Source organism: Electrophorus electricus, chromosome 9, assembly GCF_013358815.1.
Source record: "Electrophorus electricus isolate fEleEle1 chromosome 9, fEleEle1.pri, whole genome shotgun sequence".
Taxonomy (NCBI): Eukaryota; Metazoa; Chordata; class Actinopteri; order Gymnotiformes; family Gymnotidae; genus Electrophorus; species Electrophorus electricus.
The window spans coordinates 17,059,436-17,066,307 of record NC_049543.1 but is presented as its reverse complement, the minus strand read 5'-3'; positions in this window follow the sequence as shown (position 1 = coordinate 17,066,307).

Below are 6,872 nucleotides of genomic sequence, written 5' to 3'. Positions count from 1 at the left end.
AGAGGTGACCTTGTGAAATGGGCACATACTTCATTGTGTACTGGATGAATTAAGATGCATTTCTTTTAGATTTTCAATCTCAGCATGCAGCTGCAAGCACCTTTCAACACAGGTAGCCAGTGCAATTCTTTAAGGATTGGTGAAATATGATCTCTCATCTTTGCATGTGCTAGTACTCTGGCTGCTGCAGTTTGAACCCTCTGTAGGGCTTGAAATGGTATTTTTAGGGAGACGTGCAATACAATAGGCAAGATATGAAGATACAAATGCATGCAGAAGTTTTTCACTGTCAGTTGCTGTGAGGATACTTCTGACATTGTGTTATGAAAATGGTAGAATGCTATTCTGGAGACATTGCTAACATGGCAGGTCATAGACAAATGTGACACCTAGGTTTTTGAAATAATGTTTAGCCTTAACTGATAGGGATGCCAGATAAGTTACTGCATCAGTACTGTCACAACCATTTTCGATGATACATTCCATTTTGTTGTCATCAAGTTGCAGGAATTTATGATACATTCAGGACATGATATCTTTTAGGCAGTTAAGAATCGAGTAAGTTGAACCCAGGAGGTCAGTGGCTAGAGACATATAAAATTGTTCATTGTCTTCTTACTGGTGGAACTAGATGATTACTAACAAATGTGGCCAAGAGAAGCAAATGAAGATTAAAGAGTGCTGGACCCAAAATTGAGCTCTGGGGACACCACAGGATAGCACATGGTGTTTAGAGGGACTTTCACCCAGTCAGACATAGTACTCATGACAGGTCAGATGTGATTGGAACCAGTGCAAAGCAATCCAGTTAGGCCAAACCAGTGTCCTAGATGGTTTAGCAGTACACAGTGGTCTACTGTGCCAAATGTATCACTGAGCTCAAGAAGAGTTAGTATAGACAGGTTAACAGCATCACACTTTAGTCTGCGATTGTTAAGGACTTATGTTAGTGCAGTTTCTGTGCTGTGATGAGCCCTAAAGCCAAACTGGAAAGTTCATTACTATGGAAATATTCTTGATGTTAAAGAGATCACCTTCTTGATAATCTTTCTGAAAAATGCAATCCATGATGTGTGGTAGATGACGTGGAGTATGTTCAAGTGCAACAGCCAAGAGCCAAGGGGACTGGAGTGTATCTCATTCAATTTAAAAAGTTCACCATGTTCCCAAAAGATGTTAAAATTGTCTATGAAATTCACTTTGCAGTGAGCACAGGCAGAAAAGAGCAACCTGCTCAACATAAGTAGTCGGCTAAAGCATTCGATTCCCTGTCTGAAAGTTGGGATTAGTCCTAAAATAAATACCTGTGCAGGAATAAATTTGAGTAGATTGAGAAGGTGAATAAAGAATACACTCTTGAATCTCAAAACAATGTAGAATTGCTACTGAAACTTTCAAAGTCATCAATAAACCACCTCATATAAAAATTTCTCACACTTACAATGCTGAAAAACTCTAACGCTAATAGGCCAAAGACCTGCACAGGGGCAGATATACAGGGTGGCATTGTGGCAGTCTGTACACTGACCCTGTTTTTGGATTACTTAGGATTTTTTGCTAAGGATTCTGAACATCCCAGTGCACTGGTCTTTTTACGTGTAGATGTTTGTGGTATGCTTGTGGACTGTCTGACCTTTCTCAGGCCACTCAGAAGCAATGACTTCATGACCCCAGCACTTAAAGCTGTAATTCACATTGTTAGCCTCCACTTAATATAAAGTGTCTAATACCTGTGTCTTTACACATGAATACCAACAAGTATAACTACTAAGGAGGTATGCATTTATAGATAGATTACAATATTCCATCTTATGTAAATACATATCTATCAACTTTGGTTTTGGTTTATGCAAGTAAAAAAAAAGTGTATACTGAAGTTTAGATGTTGGTGTTTGCAAAAGGATATAACTACCTACATTAGGGTATTTTGCCCCAGTAAATACCAACATTTAACAGTAAATTTAAATTGTAACTGTGTAATTAAACCAAACTCAGGTTTTAAATCAGTCTGTACTGTTTGACAGTACTTCATAGCAGCAGCATAGGAGTTGATCGTTTATGGTATTAATTCTGCTGTTTCTGTTTGGTCCACATTTCAACATAAATATAGTATATTTAAAATAAATTAAATTTTTAGTAGACTATTCTTGTGCTGTTGTTGTTAAATTTGATATGAGCTGGCTTGTCATAAAAATCAGTTTGGAGAAAAACTAACTAGCTAATAAAGCTAGATAAAATTCTCAATTATAGCAATTTCATTTACATAATGTCTTATAAAGTTTGATTTTTCATATCTAGTTAGTGTTACTGCTAATGTTAACTATTAGCCAGATTAATCAGAATATTAGATTGTCCCCTTGTAGGTAAGAATATTATACATCTTTTGAGAAAGGGCCACTTGGGGCTGCGACCCCTAAGCAAGAGTAGCAGCTCCAACAAGTCAATCTCAGTCTGCACCGTCAAACTCACAAGCCTCTGGTAGAAGGCTGTGAAGAAACTGTGAGAAAAAAAGATATCACCCACTGAAAAGATAAAACAGGAATTTATCTATAAAATAATCTTTTAGAATTTGATCTACTCTATATAATTTATAAACATTTAAATATACATGGTGCCATTAAAAGTTTGGACACACCTACTCTTTGTTTACTTTTTATTTTATACATTTTAGAAAAATAGTAAAGGTATCAAAAGAATGAAATTACACAAATGTAATTTATGCTGTGTTAAGACAAAAACTGTATACAACTAAAAATGTAGCAATAACCATTTAGCATTCTAAACTTGTGTTTAGCATTTCTTAATAGCCTGGACCCTAATGTTAAATTTACCTTTTGGTGTGTTTTAAGATGTTTTCTAGAATCCAGTGATGTTTTTTCCAGTGTTCTTTACCATGGTGCATGTAATACACTTGGACTGTGACTCAAAGATATTCTACTGGAAGGTGATTATTAAGGACTTCAAAATACTGCCTATTATCATCTTGGAACTAACAGACAAGACACTAACAGACAAGATATATGCTTATGCACTTGTAGGGTGAGGGCCTAAAATTCTGAATTAAAATAAATTTGTTAATTTTATGTCCTTTATAATATATATATATATATATATATATATATATATATATATATATATATATATAGCGAGAGAGAGAGAGAGAGAGAGAGAGAGAGAGAGATAGATAGATAGATAGATAGATAGATATTGTTTTTTTGTTTTGGAAAATCAATAGTATTTCGGATATATAGGTTTTCACTAGATAAAAATATCTTTAAGACAGTCACCTGTGTGAATGGATACTATGCATTACATAGCATTGCCTCGGCATAGAACATATATCTACTCACAAAAACTGCTTTATTGCAAAGATCACACACAGCAGAAACAAGCAGAATGATGGAAAACCTAGGGAAAATGGGAGAAGGTAACTACAAAGTTAGTCATCAACCAACACCCTAATACCTACAAAAAAGAGATGATAACCAAAACCTAACAGATTCACACGACTCAGATACCTAACAAATAAGTTATATAACAATTGTTTTCTCCAGGGAGGCACACAGCATCATGGGAGTCCTTGCTGTGCCCCCCCCCCCCCCACCCCTCTCTTCAGCCAGTGGCATGCTGCCACATAGACCCCCTCAAGGATGAGTCATGCTGGTGACCCATAAAGCAGCAATACACGACCTGAACTGTGTGGGTGTGTGCTGCTCACACTGCTGTCCGTTCTGCCCAACATCCCAGCTGAATCCAGGGCTGCTTGTTCCTCAGCAGCGGGCACGCCAGTCCTTTCTCACATGGCCAGTATGGGACTGAATCAACACTCCTCTCACCAACCTTTGCTACTCTCTGGGCTTCCCACACTCTCCATTGTCGGCAGCTTCATTGGTGCTGCTAGTGTGTGCTGCCATCCACCCCGGAAGGTCCATCAACTGGCTCTGATGCATGTTCAGCTTGTTAAGAACCACCGGTTCTCACACAGAAAGTAGGGTTGACACTGACTGGGAACCCCAAATTTGTGCTTTGCGACCGCTGACAGTTTCACTTGGCTCTCTTTTAAGCTCAGCATTCTTCTTGTGGTTGAACATAGTACCAACCATCGTGAGAAAATCCTAGCATCCTGTACAGCCACAATCAAGAACTTGGGCACATGGCTCAGACCCTCTACAATGACCGGAAGCTGCTTTCTCCTTCTCATGTCAACTTGGCTGTCAGTGACTGATCCAAGTTGGACTGCCTTCCTAGTCATCTGGTGAACTGTGATGTGAGGGAACACATCTAGTAGTAGATACATAGCAAGATTTTCAGAACCAGTCCTTGTTCTGTGATATGTTCAGACATAGTTAATTGATTGCTATATATTGTCCCCTGACTGTCTAGCATCCTGTATCCATAACAGTAGACCCTGGAACATTGAGAGACTTTTAACATTCATCATTGCCTTACCTCCTACATTTTTCTTCAGTGATTAAAAATTCACCTTCCAGTGCCATCTAGAGGAGGCCTCATGTATTGAGTCTTGCCCTTTCTGAAGGTTTCTTCTTCATTCCCATTTAGGAATTATTTTTTTCCCTCCTATTGTTTAATTTAGGATCTGGACCTAGATTTTAATAAAATCTTATAAACTTCATTTAAGATTTCATTGAATTTGTAAAATTATTTTACAAATACAGTTGAATGGAATTAAAGTAAAACTGACTGTTTTAAAGCTAATTAAATAATTGCTTACGTTTTGATTGTTTTATTCATAGGATTCTTAAAAACCTGCAATAAGCCATGAAATATTTTTTTGTGCACATAAATCCTTTGACATTTGAGAATCTGATTTCATCATTTTTGGTTAGGAACACTGATAGCCCCTCTCATTTTACACTTCTTGTAACTGTTGCCTTTCGGCTCAGTTTTATTTACCACCACTTAAACCAGAATTATATGGATGATCTTCTACACTTAGGCAGCTGTCACAAGACATATCTCATCCTTGCAAAAATAATTATTGTTTTCAATTTTTTTCTTTCTTTTTAAACACTTTATAATTCTGTCGGCCATCACATACCCTACTGGGCATCTGGTCCAGAATCTTATCTCTTGGTGATGAATCTATAACACAATGGCCCCTAAGCCACAAATGTACTGACTGCTACTCAAGTAGATTCTATCTTAAGTAGTAGTAAATGATTCATTTCTACCACTAACAGATGGTCAGCAAAAAATGAAACTGTATCACTTCTCTTCAGTATCATCATTCAGAATCTAATGTCTTGTGTTCTTTTGGCCCAAGTCACACTCTTTGGACTGAGGCCAGTGAGCAGTAGGACACAAAAGGACATGTTGGACACAGAAGGACATCTTGATTTCTAAAATGTCCCCGGTGTCTTCTGCCACTCTGTGGAATCACTGATAATATGTATCATGCACATCGCCCACCATTCATATGTGAGCCAAAAGGCCAAAAAGAGATGCCAAGGGTGCTTGGTATTTGGGGCCTAGACAAGCGGTTGGCAGGCTGCGGTGCATCCAGGGATGCCTCCATGAGTTGCACAGAGAGGTGCTAATCAGCCATCAGAGCCCTGCTGCTGCATACTTAAAAACGTTTTGCATGCTAAACTTGCTTTATTTATTGATTTAGCCAGATGATAGGGATGATACCTGGAAAACACTCAGTTCTCTGTTCTACTTATGATACCATGTCAGAGCCAAAATTCCAGGTAGAGTCCAGGTAATTGCAGGCCTAATGGATTAATGGTTCAGGTAACCTTGTGAGGGCTCTGACTTTGGTTGTTGAAAGGGTATCTTTATAAAGCAATGCTCTGGAGTCAAACATGAAAATACATTTTTGATTCTAGTTTGTGCAGTGCCAGTAAGGTGTCAAAGGTAAACTGTAGAAAGATCTTGGTACCTAATTAGGTCTGTAATTATGGTAAGATTTGAGTCCAGAGGAGCTGTAATTAACCAGAGTTTGGTGAAGGCCCACAAATTAGCTTCTTAGCAAGTCAGGGTGACACTGGAAGACTTGCAGCTGTGAATTTGTGTGTGGTTGAAAGAGCCACTCTGACAAGAGGACACAGTTTGGCCAGCACACCCACACTGATTCACACACACACATTTTATTGTAACAATTGACTTTTGACTAAAGTCCACCATTGGCAATATTGACACAAATAGCCTTATTAGGCTTTGTTACCCGTCATCAAAGTGTACTGCCTTTTATGTTATTTAATATGGTTTGCACAAGAAGTGGATATCTAAATATTACATCAGAATTTCAAATAGACGTTCCAAGATAGAAATAGCACTTAACCCTTAACCCTTAACTGACAGAACTGACAATATATGAAAACATGGTACAAAATCACACTCCACCCATCTCCCTTAAGTGAAAACAGTATGAGAGAGAGATACAGAGAAAGGCTTTAAAATGACTCTGCATTTTCTTTGTTTCTCTTTCTGTTGACTCATTCACAGCTCTCTCTCTCTCTCTCTCTCTCTCTCTCTCTCTCACACACACACACACACACACACACACACGCACACATACACACACACCACACACACACACACACACACACACACACAACACACACACACACACACACAGACAAATACACACCCTAACAGCCAATTCTTTTCAGACGCATCAAAGAGTGAAGAATGTTCCAGAGCCTCAGATGACACACAGTGCACTCTTTCTCTGTTGTGCTTTTTCTCCCCCTCATTTGACACACAAAAGGAAAATCTCCCCAAACCTAAAGACTTTTATACTCAACCAGAGCTATTCTTCTTTTCATTAGTTTTTTTTTCTCTTCTGTCCGATTTACTCTCGTGCAGTTTGCCTTTTCTGTTTGTCACCCCCAGGACATTTGGCTGTT